Source organism: Pinus tabuliformis, chromosome 2_2, assembly GCF_031772625.1.
Source record: "Pinus tabuliformis cultivar Carrire ecotype Pingquan chromosome 2_2, CPIR1, whole genome shotgun sequence".
Classification (NCBI taxonomy): Eukaryota; Viridiplantae; Streptophyta; class Pinopsida; order Pinales; family Pinaceae; genus Pinus; species Pinus tabuliformis.
The window spans coordinates 76,263,143-76,283,529 of NC_142300.1; positions in this window are offsets into that span (position 1 = coordinate 76,263,143).

A 20,387-nucleotide genomic window follows, 5' to 3' on the forward strand; every position below is an offset into this window, starting at 1 on the left:
AATCTAATGCCAATATATGATTTTCTATCTTGTCCTGACAATGAACCACACTAAATGGTTCAAAACAAGACAAGGCACTTATGATGTGATTTTTACCAAAAACTTTCTCACTATTCATGTTCAAATTTAATCCAGTAAAATTAATTTATTAGGATTAAGACTAAAATAATAATTTTTATTTTTAGTTAAATTTCAAAACACAAATCAATTTCATAAATTCAAGATCGAAATTAGTAATATTACCGAAGTGATGTGGTGTACGTGGTGTTACAAATAAAACACTATCATAAAATTTAAAAAACCATAAAAACTAACTAAGTTATAAAATTATTAATATTATTTTTAAAAAGAATTAATATATAAGTTAAACACCAACATATAAACATGGAATCAGATTGTTAACCATGGATATTTAGCCCCACTTTAGCATGGAGATTCTTAATTTGTAAATAAAATTTACTACAATACCATGGGCCAATACCATGGTTTGTTAATACCACATGCCCAAAAAACCATAACTCACTTCATATGACACTTGTTTGTTCATATGGAATTTTTTCATAAGTAATCAATTTAATTAAAAGGGAAAAAAAACATAACTAGCATTTACACCAGATTTTTCAAATGAAAGTTAGTAGCCCATATAGAAGAAGAGCATAGATGAAAAAACATGTGATATGTTATATGATCTAACTATAGCCGAATTTGACTGAGAATCTTCAGAATGATGAGTACTTGAAAATAACCATATGAAGCATCAACAAAGAGGATCTTTGTGATGGTACCTTTTCTTGAAGGAGTTGAAGTAGACCCTTGATTTTTTATCATAGTCTGCAGAGTTGTATCCCTTAGATTTTCCTTCATTTCTCCTTCAGGAAACATCTTAATTCGTGCCAGGACTTTAGCTTCTTCATCAGCTGAAATATGTGCCATGCATATTTTTAATTTCTGTTGTAAGGAAAATTCATATTCAATGCTATATTCTGATTTTGAATTTGAGCTTTTGCAATGAGATTCTTCTGAATCTGTACAGTCACAGCAGTCAGCAAGAAAGATTGCTTCATGATCATCTTTAGATTATGTGCCAGAATTACTAAAACTGGAAGTTTCTGTAGAATCACAACAATTTTGTCCCATAATATGTATTTCTTCTTTGATATGAATATTTGGACAATTTTCAGTTTTATGTAATTTGGAATCACATTTATAGCACTCGATGTGGACTAAGGGTTTTCTTTCTTCTTCTTTTTTCCTATCATGTTGGTATTTTCTAACATTTTCTTGGGACCTTTTCCCTCTGTATAGTTTTTATTCTTCCCCCCGTGGACAATTATTTGAAGTATGTCCTTTTTTTGCACATAACCAATAGGTGAGCCTGTTCTAGGCTTCTTGTTTATGAGTCTTAAGATGAATATCTTGAGGACCATAATAGTGGGAATTTGGAATTATTTTGTAGTAGCCTTTTTCTTTTCTTATTCTTTGTGGTTTTGCAGGATGGTTCATTTTTATTTTTAATATTTTCTTGAGGGCCTTCTTCACCCTTTTATTTTGTACAACATGATCATCTATAGATAGACCATATTTGTTGCACATAGATCTATTGCCAGGTAGCCTGGACAATTTCTATATAGATTTATTCACCTTCATATTTTTGCATAGTCCAACCAAGGATTTTGTTATGGTACTATATATTTCCCCCCAAGTATAAGATTCATAGGGGTTTTGGAATACTTCTTGAATTTTCAAATAATCTACAAATTTAGAAGGCATAGCTGCAAGATACACTTGTTTCCATAAGAGATTATTTCTATATTTTACTTCATAGATATTTGAATCCAGTCTCTATGGAAGTTTCATACTGGGACATTTTTTTACATTTGAGATTCATTAATATCAGAGATTTTTTATCCGATATTTCTGATTCTGCACCACACCAGTGTTCAAGGATGAATGATGTCAGAGCTCCAATCATGTTATTTTGGGGATCCCCATTTTCATTATGTACAACATCCCCTGCTTCATCTCTAACTATTTCTTTTTCCATTTTATCTACCAATGTTGGAGAGGATTCTGTTTCCCACCATCTTCTGCATGTACCAATAAAACACTGAATTAGTGTTGATCTAAATGGATCCAAGAACACTCTCTAAGTCTTGAAATCTCTTAAAATCATGCCAAAGATCCAAATAATCGCGTATGAAGAACCCTTAGGATGGCGGAAAAGCACTATTGGGAGGCCAAAAACATGTGAAGACAGTGAAAAACAGAGTATGGGAGGTCTGAACAAGTGAATGCACAGTAGCCGTCAGATCTGGCCGATCAATTGTCCAGATCTGATCGGTGAATCACAATCGGTGATGGTAATCAACGGATATTGGCACAGAATACATAACACTTGCGACGGCAACCGACAGAGTTAACTAGGACCATCGATCAAGCACGTAGATCAACGACCCATGTTGCATCGCAGGATCGCTATCGGAGATTACAAGAGTGCTTACAACGGCCCGGGGTTATCGTGATGTGCGATTGCGATCAATCGCATCGTGATAGGGGCTACACAGGGGAGAGGGCATATACACATACACATCTACCATCCGATGAACTAGACCCGATGGTTATATAAATATTATTGCATAAGATTTGAGATCTGCGAAAAAGGCATTTCCAATATATTGTATGTATTTCGTTCATTAAACGAAATACAAGGGTTGAAGTGCCAATGGGATAAGCTGGACCCGAAAGGGTTCCTTAAGGCTATTATATATTGGTTCAAGTTTGGAGAAAATCCATTTCTAATGCATTTTCGCGGTTTTAAAGTATTTCTAAAATACAAAGGGGAACCTTGGAGCAGGGCCGAAGTGACTTGTGACAGCGATTGAGGACAGACCCGATAGGGGAATAGACCGTATTTAAGGACTTTTGAAGTCCGAAATGAATTGTTTTTTGGCGGAATTTCACAGTCACGAATGCATTTTCCTGTGTTAGCAGAAAATGACCACGTTCGAGATTCTAAAGGGTTTCAAGGGCATGAGGCACTCTTACGTTACAGAATAGGTGGCCACCACCCCTTTAAGCGTTATGCAATGATTGTATAACACTAGAAGAGCGATTCAAGTGGACAGAGGCTGGGGAGACTGAAATCCGAGGAGCTGAAACAAACAGGTAGCACGGTTTGGCTTTAAAGCCATAGAAAATAGAACACAGGGCACGTAGTGCTGAGACAAAGCTAGACAGAGACAAAGAGTGATTCAGAGAGTCTGTGTACTCAGAGAAAGTTTGAGAGGTTCAAGCAAACTCTTATTGTTATATCTATTGTGTATTAAGTCTCAAATTGAGCTCATACTGTTTTAAAAGCTCTGCTTGAAGACATAATAGAGAGGCCACCACTGAAGGTTAGACCAGGAGATGTAGCCCAGGAGTATCGGGTGAACTCCTTATTAAACTTGTGTTTTTATGTGTTTGTCTATTATATTCTTTTACTGCTTCATAGCCTATGTATTTTGCAATCTGATCGATCCATTGCATACAATAACATAGGCAAATCCATGCACATGAGTTTGTAATACCTTATTAATTGTCTTAGATCTCATTATCAAATCAAGTGGTATCAAATATTTAGGTTTACTAAGGTTAGACAAGCTTGTGATGGATTGGTGAATGATAACTAGGTCAAATCTCAAAGTAGGAGAAGGAGAACTGGTTGAAACTAACCCAGAAATTGGTAGAGTCTATCCTAGGAGGAAAATGGAAGAAGAAAATCCCTTGGAATAAGACTCTCAGTTCATGGACAGTTTCATGATCATGAGAGCCATGGTAGAATAAATGTATCGAGAATTTAAGAAAGGTGGAAGTGAAGATTCTTCAACCTCCAAACAAGACAAAGGAACAAAAGAATCTCTTCTAGATGGCCATTCCGAAGGCAAAGGGAAAGGAAAAGAGGCTCTTCTGTCCACACCTCCTGGTAGCCCTGAAAATAAAAAGAAGAAAACATCTTTGATTAAATTATATGTTAAATTTTATTTGCCAATATATGATGGAGAATTAAATGCAGAGAAGCTAGATAACTGGATTAGACAGATTGATGTGTATTGCAGGGTGCAGAGCATTGATTCAGACATGAGTAAAATTCAGCTGGCCAGCCTACGCCTTGGAGGAACTGCCTTGGTTTGATGAGAAGGTAGGACACAAGATGACTTGAAGAAGCATGGTAAAATTCTTTGTCTAGAGTGAGTTTTTTTCTGCAATTAAAAAACAATTCTATCCACTAGCTTATATGCAGCAAGCTATGATGAGTTGGCAAACTCTGCACCAATTAAAGGGGCAAAGTGTACAAAGCTACACCCAAGAATTTAGAAAAAGAGCTATGATTCTAGGAATTTCTTTAGACTCACCTGAAACTTTGTTGAAGTATATAGGTGGTCTACACAGCTATTTGAGGCAAACCATTCTCATGTTTAACCCTACTAGCATAGATGAGGTATCTGTTCAGGCTACCCATCTAGAGGTTAGAGGCAAGAATGTGAACTTGGAGATTGGGGGATCATCAAAACCCACTGCAAGCAAGAACAAGGAAAAGAGGAAGCAGAAATGGAAAGAGAGGAAGGAAAATGTTGTACAAAAGGCCAAACCTTCATGCACTCACTGCAAGAAGGATGGACATGATGATGAACATTGCTGGTATTTGCATCCGGAGTTGAAACCCAAGAAGTTCGATGGCAAGAATAAGAAGATTGTTGCTGCTATACAGAAAGATTTGGGGTCAGACTCAGGTGATGAAACAACAATCGTAGCCATAGGTATAAAAGGTAAAAATTTTGAAGCATCTACTAGTAATTTTGCACAAACTATTGATAGTGAAGAAAATGAGAGGAAAAGACATGAGCTTTTTCATATTAGAGTTATTTCCAAGCATCAAAAGATTGATACTTTTTTTGATAGTGGCTCACAAGTAAACTTAATTTCTAAAGCAATTGCAAAGAAGCTGGGATTACTAACCACACCTCACAAGAAGCCATATCCATTAGGTTAGGTATGTGATAAAGCAAAGCTACAAGTGACTAGACAATGTAAACTTAGGTTTTCTTTTGAGTCAGCATTTGTGGATGAGGTTGAGTTAGATATTGTTCCCTTAGACATATGTGGAATTGTTTTAGGAAGTCCTTACTTGTATGATAGAACTAAGAAAAGCCATTTTCTATAGAGCTGAAAATAAGTATCAACTCGTTAAATGTGGAATCCAATATATTGTAAGAGCTCATAAACTTAGGAATAATTATACTCTCGTAAACTCGGGGTAGATGAAAAGAATTGTAAATTCATGCAAGCAATTTTTACTGATGGTTGTAAAGGAAAAGAAACCTGATAAAACCAATGCATTTGAAGGTTGTGATGCTAAACAGCAAGTTGATTTAGAAAAAGTTGTTTCAGAATATGTGTTAATTTTAGGTATGTTCTATGCTAGAGCAATTTATTTAATTTCTTTTCCATGTTAGCAATCACATCAACATAAAGGTAAACTACAGATATAACATGAATATAAATCACAGAAGACAAGCCAAGACAAGACGACACAAGATGTGGCGCAAGCCAGGGACAAACCCCACAATGTGTGGGGAAAACCTTTGATCAAATCTTCTTTTATCTTCAAATTTAAGCAGAGAAAGAGAGAGAGAGAGATAATACATTTACAATAGAATTCAACACTTTGACTTATCTAGATCTGAGCATAGATCATCTCTTACAACGATGAGATCAATTGTAAGACATTTTGCTTCAACTGATTCTCCAAGGTGACTCCTTCACCTATCATCATGCTACATCTGGTCCTCTAGCTGCACCACTGCATACTGCACCATGCTGCACTAATCATGATTATCATCATGCTGCCCATGTCCATGATCTTGTCCATCATCATACTGCACAAACTAATGTGCACCATCATCATGCTTCTTCCCTTGCTCCATGTATCATTTAGTTGCCCATGCACATGATCTCATAGTGTTGCCCATATATCTCATGATGTTGTCCATGATCATCTTGTTGCCCATATATCTCATGATGTTGTTCATAATGCCCTTCTGTTGCTTCATTATAGGGTTCATATACATATCAGCCTTAGCTACTTGCTATGACTTGCAACCTAGCAAAGCAGCTAGGCTATCCTCCATGTAGTCCCATTATTTGCTTATCACTGTCTATATGACCAGCATTCTTCATAACCATGTTGGACTGTAGTTATGACTAAAGTAGATTATATATGCCTGACACAATGAAGTATATATATATATATATATATATATATATATATATATATATATATATATATATATATATATATATATATATATATGACTACTCCCATAATATATATGACAGTTCCATACATCATGAAGCGTATATATGATCGCTCCCATAATATATATGATCGTTCCGTACAACGTATGATGACTGCATTCCATACATAATTGCATCCCATGATTGTTGCATTCCATACATCAAACTGCCCAGCGTATAACCATGATTGCGTTGCCTCTTCATTACTGCGGCTCAGCTTCATGCACTTGTTGTGAGTATAGTTGCTTGGTGCGTATATTATATGTGGCTCAGCTTCATGCATCCCATGATTGCATGTGTCTTGATCATGAATAGCATGTAGATATTACCATGAATTTGCCTGCGGCCTGATCATGAACAACGTGTAGGTATTACCATGATGTACTACAACACCTCTTCATCACTGCGGTTCATTACCAACATATCACATGATTGTGCGTTGTATGTACTACGTGTGAGTGTCTATCATTTCACATGACTATGCGTTGTATGGTCTGCGTGGTAAGTATCCAGCGTTTCACATGACTATGTGTTGTATGGTCTGCGTGGTAAGTGTCCATCGTTACAGCGTTGAGTTTCCATTGCGGCTACCCTTCACGTAACTACGGCTATTCTTCACGTATCATCTTCATTGCTTGTGGGTTCATGACTGTGTTATCATTTAGGGCATCATCTTTGGGCCAGCGTGTGTTTCTCTTGGTGTCTCACTCCTCCAATAACCCAAGATGTGGAGAGGAGGAGTTCACTCAAGAATTGTGCCCAAATGACATCAAATCATTTTCTATTTATACCAACAATGTATAGGTTGAATAGACATGTTGTTTGGGCTTCTTGAGCCTACGTAAGAGCTGGTAGGCTAGATGATAAATCCATAATCAAAATAAATTCATATCTCCATAAATACTTATTGGAATCAGATGATATTTGGATCAATCCTACACCTCTTGACAAGAGGGATCCAATAAAAATATCATCTGCCATAAATAGGTTGTCCCACATGGAGTTTGGCCCTAGTTTCCAATTTTAACACTCCCTCTCAACTACAGAGAACTCCATCCGCTGATCCATATGTCTAACTGTACTATCTCTGCCATCAGTGCCCTGCACTGCTCTACCTAGCTTTGTTGGCTCCGCTGGCTCTATTAGCTCTATTCTGCTCTCCTCAGCTCTACTGGCTCTACTATGCTTAGCTCTGCTGGCTCAGCGCTGCTCTGCTCAACTCTGTTGGCTCTGTTGGCTCTGGTATGCTCTACTCAGCTTTGCTCTGCTGAACTGTGAAGAAGAAGAATTGATCAAGAATGTTTCATACCATTCTCCATTGACTCGAAGTTAGTCTCAGAGTGCGTACCACTGGTCTCAGACCAGTCTCAACCAACTTGAAGTCAGCGTCATAGCATGTACCACTCTCACTTGTCCCAGACCAGTCCTACACTGACATGAAGTCAGTCTTAGAGTATGTACCACTGGTCCCAAACCAGTCTCAATCGACCCGAAGTCAGTGTCATAGAGGGTACCACTCCTACCACTGGTCCCAAACTAGTATCATAGGCTCAGAGAGTGTACCTGATCCAGATTTAAGCAGGAACGCAACAAATTACAGAGATAACCATATACACAAAGATGCAGCGGAAATAATACTTCATTTCATTAATGGAAAATACTGACATATGCTTACAAACAGAAATGGCAATAAACTAGCTAGGGCGATGGTAGCTTATCTCTGAGAAGAGATGTGATGGCTACATGCCTCTGAACTGTTCTGAACTGTATTACAATGAGGCTCGAAGGCCTATTTATTGTTGAGAAACAATGGAAAACCCTTCACATACCGAAACCTAACCCTAGAAGATGAAACGCCAAATTGTGGGCCCCGTTTGGGTAAATTGGTACATCACTTTGGGAGGCAACATAGGGCTCGATTGCCCCAGAATTCCAAAAAAACGTCGTTTAGGGCCTCAAAACGGCTCCGGAAGTTCAGGACCCGAAAAACTGCTAAAAATAGTAAACTGTGCTACAATTAAGGAAACTGAAAATGCTGAGAAAGACAATGGTGGGGGTCCAGGTGGACCTGGCAGGTGGCCACCAATATCCACCTGGATCATTCCTCCCCCCTTAGGAAGCAATGGTCCCCATTGCGTTGAGCTCCTCCATGAGATGAGGAAACCTCTGTTGAACTTGTTCCCTGGTGAGCCACTTGCCCTGCTGAAGGAGTTGGCCTGCTTTGACAACTCGATACAGTTGGATATGCTGTTGGCGAGTGTTCTTGATCTGTGTGTCCATGATCCGATCAGTTGCAGCTTGTTCCATGCAATCTGGATTTAATTCTGTGGGTTTGAGCTGTTCTGCAATGTCGGATGTGTCTAGCAATGGTGGAAAGTATGGCCGAAGGCGGTCCACATTGAACACTGGGTGCAGGCCAAGGAATGGGGGAATGCTGAGATCAAATGCATTGTCTCCCATAGCCTTAGTAATGGTGTAAGGACCATATCGAAGTGGTCTCAATTTCCGATAGGCTCCAGTAAGGCGTTCCTTTTGCAAATGCAACCAGACTTTGTCGCCCACCTGAAACTTGTGTGGCACCCGGTGTTGATCATGTCGCTGCTTGTACTTGGCATTTGATTTCTCAAGAATGTCATGGACCTGCTGGCGAATATGTTGGATGCGCTCAATGAAGCTGGTGGCCTTATCTGTTTCGGACTGGACATGAGCTGAATTCATGTGAGTAGCTGCAAGTGGCATGGCCACATCAATGGGGCATAGTGGCTGGAATCCTAAACCCACCTGAAAAGGGCTATGGCCAGTGGAGCTGTGAAGAGCTCGGTTGTAGCTGTGCTGAACATAGGGGAGGCTCTCGTCCCATGTGCGTGGATGCTTTGAGTTATACATGCGCAGAATGTGCACAATCATCCTGTTGACAACCTCTGTCTGGCCATCAGTTTGAGGATGGAAGGCTGTGGACTTCGTGAGTTTGGTGTCCAGCATTGACCAGAGACTGGACCAAAATGTGCTGAGAAACCGACTGTCCCGATCTGAGATGATAGACTGTGGGATCCCAAAGTGCACCCACACTCGTTCAAAGAAGAGTTTAGCAGTGGCTTCTGCTGTGATATTCTTCTTGCAGGCCATCATAATGGCCATCTTTGAGAACCTGTCGACGACCACAAAAACACAGTCATTTCCATGCTTAGTGGAAGGAAGGCCTGACATGTAATCCATGGAGATGGATTCCCAAGGTCGACTAGGGGTAGGCAACGGGGTATAGAGGCCTTGCTTCTTAATGGTCGGTTTGGCAATGGCACAGGCAGTACATGATCGGATGTACTTCCCAACATCCTGTCGAAGATTCGGCCAATAGAAATAGTTTTGCAGTACTGCCACTGTTTTCTCGACCCCGAAATGCCCAGCAGCCCGACTGTAGTGTGCTTCCCAAATCATCTTGGCACGCTCACTTGAAGGAACACAAAGGTGACCGAGGTGGCATAATAGGGCATCCTGGAGGTGAAAATCTGCAACCTGCCGACCCTCCAAGAGTGTCTGGTATGTGTGGCCGAATTCTGGGTCGCTTTTGTAGAGAAGTGGCCAATCAGAAGTCTCGTGCCCGCAAGAGTTGAGCACGGTGGTTAGCGCCATGATCGGTGGTCGACTGAGGCAATCTGCAACATTATTGGTGCTGCCCTTTTTATACTTGATATTCAAGTGAAACTGTTGCAGGTATGTAGACCACTTCTGATGGCGATCATTCTGCAATTTCCCTTGGGTCTGTATGAATTGCAGAGGTCGGTGGTCTGTGTGGATGACCGTTTCCTTCCCCAAAATGTAATGCTTCCATTGTCGGCAGGCCTGTACAATGGAATACATCTCTTTATCATAAGTGGGGTACTTCCGGACTGTGTCTGAAAGTGTTTCACTGTGATATGCCACTGGATGTCCATGTTGAGTAAGGACTGCCCCAATAGCATAGTCAGAGGCATCTGTCTCGACCTCAAATGGTTGTTGTAAATCTGGTAACGCGAGCACTGGTGCCGTGCAGAGGCGATCCTTCAACTCCCTGAATGCCTTCTGTTGAGATTCAGACCAAAAGAATTTTGCTTTCGCCCCGCCCTTGGTGACTTGACTCAAGGGCCAAGAAATATGAGAAAATCCCAACACAAACCTGCGGTAGAAGTTGGCAAGACCTAGAAAGCTGCGGAGCTCTGTTAGAGTGGTTGGAGAGGGCCAATCCCGAATGACTTGGACCTTGGCTGGATCGACATGCACCCCCTGTTCATCAATGATGTATCCCAAATACTGGACCTCGGTCATGCCAAAAGTGCATTTCTCCAAATTGGCACATAGCTTGTGTTGCCGCAGTGTTTGGAGAACCTGTCGGATGTGGTGGAGGTGCTCTTCCCAACTCTGGCTGAAGATCAGAATGTCATCCAAGTATACTACTACAAAGGAGTTGGTGAATGGCCGCAAGATGTCATCCATTAGCCTCATAAAGGTTGCAGGAGCATTCGTCAATCCGAAAGGCATGACCAACCATTCGAAGAGGCCCTCCTTGGATTTGAAGGCAGTCTTCCACACATCTGAGGGTTCAATTGGTACCTGGTGATATCCTGACTTCAGATCGATCTTGCTGAAATATTTCGCCCCCTTTAGTTGGTCTAGGAGGTCATCAATCCGCGGGATCGGGTACCTATTACGGACAGTGATCTTGTTCAGCGCCCGATAGTCAATACAGAGTCTCCACGTCCCATCCTTCTTCTGTACCAACACTATCGGGCTCCCACAGGGCGAAGAACTCGGACGGATGTGACCTTTCTGTAGGAGCTCCTGAATCTGCCTCTTGATTTCATTGTTCTCCAGAACGGAGCGCCGATAAATTGGTCCATTGGGTAGCGGCGCACCTGGGGTCAGATCAATGGAGTGCTTGACTTGACAGTGCAGAGGAACCCCTGCCGGGGAGGTGAAGATGTCTTTGTACTCCTCCACAATCTTGTCCATTTGTAGCTGTCGTGCAGAGGGACCTCGTTTGGAGGCCGCGGCCACTGTCTTCTTCTTCCCTTGAGGGCGTATCATCAGGAAAACAAATTTCCTGGTTTTGGAAATGATCTTACTGCATTGTTTTGCAGTAATCAAAGAGATGGCGGCAGGTGGTGGTACCTCTGGTATCCTGAACAACTTATTTCCCAATGTAATAATAACAGCACGGGGCCTTGATTCATACACAGCATGTCGCTTCCACAAGTATGGTTGTCCTAGTAATACATCACAAACTTCAAGGGGAGCAATGTCACACAATACCTCATCCGTGAAGGGCTTGATGTTGTATGGAAGGCGACACTGCTGGCTCACGCGAAGATCTCGCCCTTGGTAAAGCCACCCAATGGTGTATGGTTGTGGATGTGCTGTGGTCGGTAAGCCCAACCGCTTCACGACCTCTGCCGAAATGAGGTTCTTTTGACTCCCGCTATCAACAATGAACTGTATCGGGGAGCCCTTGACCCACATCTGGGAGTGGAAGAGACGCTCCTCCTCCTCTGGATCTTCGGGTTCATTTTTCTGGATCTTTGCGGTAGCAACAGTGGCGCTGGGATCCGCATCAATGATCTGCTTCCCTTTTTCATACCCCTTATCGGGTTCTGACTCAGAGTCGGAACATGCATCTGATTCTGAAACCTTTAGCTCAGCCACCAGTGACTGTTTGGCCCGACACTCACTTGTGTTGTGAGTGGAGCTCTTATGGAACTCGCACCATTTTCCAGTGTCCTTTCTCGGCTTCGCGGCGTTGCTCTTTGCTTGCAGCTTCAGCTGGTTGTCTTGGGCTGTCCCGCCTTGGCTTTGTCCTTTGTTCTGTGGTTTAGGGGCACCTTTCCCCTGCTTTGGATTCGCAGATCCAAAGTCTCGCTTCTTTTGTTTAAACTTCTGCTCGACTTTGACGGCATACCGGTATGCTGCGCCGAGCGAGGGGATGTTTAGGAACTGTATTTCTTCCTGGATGTACTTGTGCAGGCAGCCACGGTATTTGAGTATCAAATGTTGCTCCGAATCCTTGATACCCAACTTTGTGCGAAGGGTATGGAAAAGATTGGTGAACTCCGGCACATCTTGGTCCCTTCCCTGCCGCAGCGTGGTCCACTTTATGTATTCATCCTCATAGCTTCCGACAGGGTAGTACTGCTCCTTGATGGCATCCCGGAACGAATCCCAGGTGGGTGCGGCTGAAAATAGTGAGCCAGTACTTTCATCCTTCTGCTCGCAGTAGGTTTCCCACCAGTCCTTGACGTGGGGGGCTGCTTTGAGAAGAGCAAAAACAATCTTTTCCCGACTCGAAAATTCATGAACAGAAAAATAACCCTCTAGCAGATTTAACCATTTATCTACGGCATCGGCGTCTATCTGACCCTCGAATATGGGGATTTCAAAATTAACTTGTACCTTAAAGGGTGTGGCGTTTCCAGAGGAGCTGCTGGAAGCCGATGCGCCGCTTCTGGGTAGCCGCTGAAGGATCTGCGCAAAGCTGTCCATCATCGCGTTCCGTTGTCGCTCGAGCGCTTCTTCGAGCAAGATTTTGATGGGATCTCCTGCCCCCTCGTCTTTCTTCTCGTCCGCCATGGGAGGCCGTCGGGATTTGCGAGGCTGGTCTTGCAAAGGTTCAACCAGTTCAAGCCCTAACTCCTTATATCCCGACCTTGTTGGGGACATGCAAAGAAAAACAGAGAAAAAGCAGACCGCTCTGATACCACTGATCCAGATTTAAACAGGAACGCAACAAATTACAGAGATAACCATATACACAAAGATGCAGCGGAAATAATACTTCATTTCATTAATGGAAAATACTGACATATGCTTACAAACAGAAATGGCAATAAACTAGCTAGGGCGATGGTAGCTTATCTCTGAGAAGAGATGTGATGGCTACATGCCTCTGAACTGTTCTGAACTGTATTACAATGAGGCTCGAAGGCCTATTTATTGTTGAGAAACAATGGAAAACCCTTCACATACCGAAACCTAACCCTAGAAGATGAAACGCCAAATTGTGGGCCCCGTTTGGGTAAATTGGTACATCAATTTCCCGGGGTCGTAACTTTGGCATACGATCTCCGTTTGACGCGTACGATAGCTCGTTAGAAAGATCTATCCGAGTACTACCACTTTGGGAGGCAACATAGGGCTTGATCACCCCAGAATTCCAAAAAAACGTCGTTTAGGGCCTCAAAACGGCTCCGGAAGTTCAGGACCCGAAAAACTGCTAAAAATAGTAAACTGTGCTACAATTAAGGAAACTGAAAATGCTGAGAAAGACAATGGTGGGGGTCCAGGTGGACCTGGCAGGTGGCCACCAATATCCACCTGGATCATTCCTCCCCCCTTAGGAAGCAATGGTCCCCATTGCGTTGAGCTCCTCCATGAGATGAGGAAACCTCTGCTGAACTTGTTCCCTGGTGAGCCACTTGCCCTGCTGAAGGAGTTGGCCTGCTTTGACAACTCGATACAGTTGGATATGCTGTTGGCGAGTGTTCTTGATCTGTGTGTCCATGATCCGATCAGTTGCAGCTTGTTCCATGCAATCTGGATTTAATTCTGTGGGTTTGAGCTGTTCTGCAATGTCGGATGTGTCTAGCAATGGTGGAAAGTATGGCCGAAGGCGGTCCACATTGAACACTGGGTGCAGGCCAAGGAATGGGGGAATGCTGAGCTCAAATGCATTGTCTCCCATAGCCTTAGTAATGGTGTAAGGACCATATCGAAGTGGTCTCAATTTCCGATAGGCTCCAGTAAGGCGTTCCTTTTGCAAATGCAACCAGACTTTGTCGCCCACCTGAAACTTGTGTGGCACCCGGTGTTGATCATGTCGCTGCTTGTACTTGGCATTTGATTTCTCAAGAATGTCATGGACCTGCTGGCGAATATGTTGGATGCGCTCAATGAAGCTGGTGGCCTTATCTGTTTCGGACTGGACATGAGCTGAATTCATGTGAGTAGCTGCAAGTGGCATGGCCACATCAATGGGGCATAGTGGCTGGAATCCTAAACCCACCTGAAAAGGGCTATGGCCAGTGGAGCTGTGAAGAGCTCGGTTGTAGCTGTGCTGAACATAGGGGAGGCTCTCGTCCCATGTGCGTGGATGCTTTGAGTTATACATGCGCAGAATGTGCACAATCATCCTGTTGACAACCTCTGTCTGGCCATCAGTTTGAGGATGGAAGGCTGTGGACTTCGTGAGTTTGGTGTCCAGCATTGACCAGAGACTGGACCAAAATGTGCTGAGAAACCGACTGTCCCGATCTGAGATGATAGACTGTGGGATCCCAAAGTGCACCCACACTCGTTCAAAGAAGAGTTTAGCAGTGGCTTCTGCTGTGATATTCTTCTTGCAGGCCATCATAATGGCCATCTTTGAGAACCTGTCGACGACCACAAAAACACAGTCATTTCCATGCTTAGTGGAAGGAAGGCCTGACATGTAATCCATGGAGATGGATTCCCAAGGTCGACTAGGGGTAGGCAACGGGGTATAGAGGCCTTGCTTCTTAATGGTCGGTTTGGCAATGGCACAGGCAGTACATGATCGGATGTACTTCCCAACATCCTGTCGAAGATTCGGCCAATAGAAATAGTTTTGCAGTACTGCCACTGTTTTCTCGACCCCGAAATGCCCAGCAGCCCGACTGTAGTGTGCTTCCCAAATCATCTTGGCACGCTCGCTTGAAGGAACACAAAGGTGACCGAGGTGGCATAATAGGGCATCCTGGAGGTGAAAATCTGCAACCTGCCGACCCTCCAAGAGTGTCTGGTATGTGTGGCCGAATTCTGGGTCGCTTTTGTAGAGAAGTGGCCAATCAGAAGTCTCGTGCCCGCAAGAGTTGAGCACGGTGGTTAGCGCCATGATCGGTGGTCGACTGAGGCAATCTGCAACATTATTGGTGCTGCCCTTTTTATACTTGATATTCAAGTGAAACTGTTGCAGGTATGTAGACCACTTCTGATGGCGATCATTCTGCAATTTCCCTTGGGTCTGTATGAATTGCAGAGGTCGGTGGTCTGTGTGGATGACCGTTTCCTTCCCCAAAATGTAATGCTTCCATTGTCGGCAGGCCTGTACAATGGAATACATCTCTTTATCATAAGTGGGGTACTTCCGGACTGTGTCTGAAAGTGTTTCACTGTGATATGCCACTGGATGTCCATGTTGAGTAAGGACTGCCCCAATAGCATAGTCAGAGGCATCTGTCTCGACCTCAAATGGTTGTTGTAAATCTGGTAACGCGAGCACTGGTGCCGTGCAGAGGCGATCCTTCAACTCCCTGAATGCCTTCTGTTGAGATTCAGACCAAAAGAATTTTGCTTTCGCCCCGCCCTTGGTGACTTGACTCAAGGGCCAAGAAATATGAGAAAATCCCAACACAAACCTGCGGTAGAAGTTGGCAAGACCTAGAAAGCTGCGGAGCTCTGTTAGAGTGGTTGGAGAGGGCCAATCCCGAATGACTTGGACCTTGGCTGGATCGACATGCACCCCCTGTTCATCAATGATGTATCCCAGATACTGGACCTCGGTCATGCCAAAAGTGCATTTCTCCAAATTGGCACATAGCTTGTGTTGCCGCAGTGTTTGGAGAACCTGTCGGATGTGGTGGAGGTGCTCTTCCCAACTCTGGCTGAAGATCAGAATGTCATCCAAGTATACTACTACAAAGGAGTTGGTGAATGGCCGCAAGATGTCATCCATTAGCCTCATAAAGGTTGCAGGAGCATTCGTCAATCCGAAAGGCATGACCAACCATTCGAAGAGGCCCTCCTTGGATTTGAAGGCAGTCTTCCACACATCTGAGGGTTCAATTGGTACCTGGTGATATCCTGACTTCAGATCGATCTTGCTGAAATATTTCGCCCCCTTTAGTTGGTCTAGGAGGTCATCAATCCGCGGGATCGGGTACCTATTACGGACAGTGATCTTGTTCAGCGCCCGATAGTCAATACAGAGTCTCCACGTCCCATCCTTCTTCTGTACCAACACTATCGGGCTCCCACAGGGCGAAGAACTCGGACGGATGTGACCTTTCTGTAGGAGCTCCTGAATCTGCCTCTTGATTTCATTGTTCTCCAGAACGGAGCGCCGATAAATTGGTCCATTGGGTAGCGGCGCACCTGGGGTCAGATCAATGGAGTGCTTGACTTGACAGTGCAGAGGAACCCCTGCCGGGGAGGTGAAGATGTCTTTGTACTCCTCCACAATCTTGTCCATTTGTAGCTGCCGTGCAGAGGGACCTCGTTTGGAGGCCGCGGCCACTGTCTTCTTCTTCCCTTGAGGGCGTATCATCAGGAAAACAAATTTCCTGGTTTTGGAAATGATCTTACTGCATTGTTTTGCAGTAATCAAAGAGATGGCGGCAGGTGGTGGTACCTCTGGTATCCTGAACAACTTATTTCCCAATGTAATAATAACAGCACGGGGCCTTGATTCATACACAGCATGTCGCTTCCACAAGTATGGTTGTCCTAGTAATACATCACAAACTTCAAGGGGAGCAATGTCACACAATACCTCATCCGTGAAGGGCTTGATGTTGTATGGAAGGCGACACTGCTGGCTCACGCGAAGATCTCGCCCTTGGTAAAGCCACCCAATGGTGTATGGTTGTGGATGTGCTGTGGTCGGTAAGCCCAACCGCTTCACGACCTCTGCCGAAATGAGGTTCTTTTGACTCCCGCTATCAACAATGAACTGTATCGGGGAGCCCTTGACCCACATCTGGGAGTGGAAGAGACGCTCCTCCTCCTCTGGATCTTCGGGTTCATTTTTCTGGATCTTTGCGGTAGCAACAGTGGCGCTGGGATCCGCATCAATGATCTGCTTCCCTTTTTCATACCCCTTATCGGGTTCTGACTCAGAGTCGGAACATGCATCTGATTCTGAAACCTTTAGCTCAGCCACCAGTGACTGTTTGGCCCGACACTCACTTGTGTTGTGAGTGGAGCTCTTATGGAACTCGCACCATTTTCCAGTGTCCTTTCTCGGCTTCGCGGCGTTGCTCTTTGCTTGCAGCTTCAGCTGGTTGTCTTGGGCTGTCCCGCCTTGGCTTTGTCCTTTGTTCTGTGGTTTAGGGGCACCTTTCCCCTGCTTTGGATTCGCAGATCCAAAGTCTCGCTTCTTTTGTTTAAACTTCTGCTCGACTTTGACGGCATACCGGTATGCTGCGCCGAGCGAGGGGATGTTTAGGAACTGTATTTCTTCCTGGATGTACTTGTGCAGGCAGCCACGGTATTTGAGTATCAAATGTTGCTCTGAATCCTTGATACCCAACTTTGTGCGAAGGGTATGGAAAAGATTGGTGAACTCCGGCACATCTTGGTCCCTTCCCTGCCGCAGCGTGGTCCACTTTATGTATTCATCCTCATAGCTTCCGACAGGGTAGTACTGCTCCTTGATGGCATCCCGGAACGAATCCCAGGTGGGTGCGGCTGAAAATAGTGAGCCAGTACTTTCATCCTTCTGCTCGCAGTAGGTTTCCCACCAGTCCTTGACGTGGGGGGCTGCTTTGAGAAGAGAAAAAACAATCTTTTCCCGACTCGAAAATTCATGAACAGAAAAATAACCCTCTAGCAGATTTAACCATTTATCTACGGCATCGACGTCTATCTGACCCTCGAATATGGGGATTTCAAAATTAACTTGTACCTTAAAGGGTGTGGCGTTTCCAGAGGAGCTGCTGGAAGCCGATGCGCCGCTTCTGGGTAGCCGCTGAAGGATCTGCGCAAAGCTGTCCATCATCGCGTTCCGTTGTCGCTCGAGCGCTTCTTCGAGCAAGATTTTGATGGGATCTCCTGCCCCCTCGTCTTTCTTCTCGTCCGCCATGGGAGGCCGTCGGGATTTGCGAGGCTGGTCTTGCAAAGGTTCAACCAGTTCAAGCCCTAACTCCTTATATCCCGACCTTGTTGGGGACATGCAAAGAAAAACAGAGAAAAAGCAGACCGCTCTGATACCACTGATCCAGATTTAAGCAGGAACGCAACAAATTACAGAGATAACCATATACACAAAGATGCAGCGGAAATAATACTTCATTTCATTAATGGAAAATACTAACATATGCTTACAAACAGAAATGGCAATAAACTAGCTAGGGCGATGGTAGCTTATCTCTGAGAAGAGATGTGATGGCTACATGCCTCTGAACTGTTCTGAACTGTATTACAATGAGGCTCGAAGGCCTATTTATTGTTGAGAAACAATGGAAAACCCTTCACATACCGAAACCTAACCCTAGAAGATGAAACGCCAAATTGTGGGCCCCGTTTGGGTAAATTGGTACATCAATTTCCCGGGGTCGTAACTTTGGCATACGATCTCCGTTTGACTCATACGATAGCTCGTTAGAAAGATCTATCCGAGTACTACCACTTTGGGAGGCAACATAGGGCTTGGTCGCCCCATAATTCCAAAAAAAAACGTCGTTTAGGGCCTCAAAACGGCTCCGGAAGTTCAGGACCCGAAAAACTGCTAAAAATAGTAAACTGTGCTACAATTAAGGAAACTGAAAATGCTGAGAAAGACAATGGTGGGGGTCCAGGTGGACCTGGCAGGTGGCCACCAATATCCACCTAGATCAGTACCACTAGTCCTAGACCAGTCTCAACCAACCCGAAGTCAGCTTCATAGCATGTACCACTCTCATTGGTCCTAGACCAGTCCTGCACTGACACGAAGTCAGTCTCAGAGTATGTACCACTGGTCCCAGACCAGTATCACAGGCTCAGAGAGTGTACCACTATTCCCAGACCAGTCTCAACCAACCCGAAGTCAGAATCATAGTATGTACCACTCTCATGTTGGCATTATGATTCAAGTGTTGTCCTTGATGGCAACTCACTCAGAGGCTGGTACAGGTGCTCAGAGGTTGGTACAGGTGGTACAGGTGATGGCAACTTAATCAGAGGACAGATCTGAGTATAGCAGGCCAAGACAATTCATACACGCAGGTTCGTTAAGCCCAAGTCGCGTGTACACGCAGGTTGGCTTCAGTAAAAGCGCGTGTATGTGAAAACGTACCTTTGGTCCATGGCGGTTAGTCCTTGGAAGTTGTGCCTATGGTTTTGGACCATGGCGTCTCGACGGACGTGTTGATCCCTAGTTTTGAAGTTGATGGTATTGTGTTACTATGGTTTTGGACCGTGGTATTGTAAAGGGCCTAGGGCTATATAAGGAGAAGATCATTAGGCAAATGAAGGTAAGCAAGGTGCAAGAGTGTGTGAGTGATGAAGATCTGAGGAAGTGTGAGATCCAAGTGCTGGTTATGGGTTGGTGATCTGAACCAAGGTTTCACTCATGTGGAGGATGATGAATGATGGAACGAGATCTCAAGGCTTGGAATGATTATCTTCATATGGTTTGCCTGTGGATAGATCAGATCTACTGACGCATGTTTATTATTATGATCTGGGTATGTTTTGATGTCTGATATAGCTGCAGAGTTATAAGTTAGAATTTGCAGATCTGTACGCGGGTTGGCTTTGGTAAAAGAGCGTATACACGCAGGTTGGGTTCATCCAAGTAGCGTATACAATGTGAAGTATGATATTTGAAGATGAAGTTGGATCTGGTTGTTGTTATGTTGTCTGGTTGTTGTTGACAGGGTTACAGTGATTCAGAATTGGGTGTTTCAGTGATTGATGATGCAGGTTGTTCTACAATGATGATTGTTTCATGGATCCAGTATGAAAATGTATGAAACGTGGTCCCGGGAAGATCGTAGGCCGGCACCTACGTACTGGTAAACATATCAGCCAGTACAAGAGCCAAGGGGGTTGTAGCTCCCTTCCAGGAGCAGCTGGAAAATGAGTGAAGGTTGTAGCCTTCTGTAGGGTTGGCACCTACGTACTAGTAAATGGATCGGCTAGTACAAGAGCTATGAAGGTTGTAGCCTTCTGTAGGGTTGGTACCTACGTACTAGTAAATGGATCGGCTAGTACAAGAGCTATGAGGGTTGTAGCCCTCTGCAGGTTGCAGCCTGCGTGCTGGTAAATGACTGCACCAGTGCATTGTAAAAGAAGTTTCTTATTAA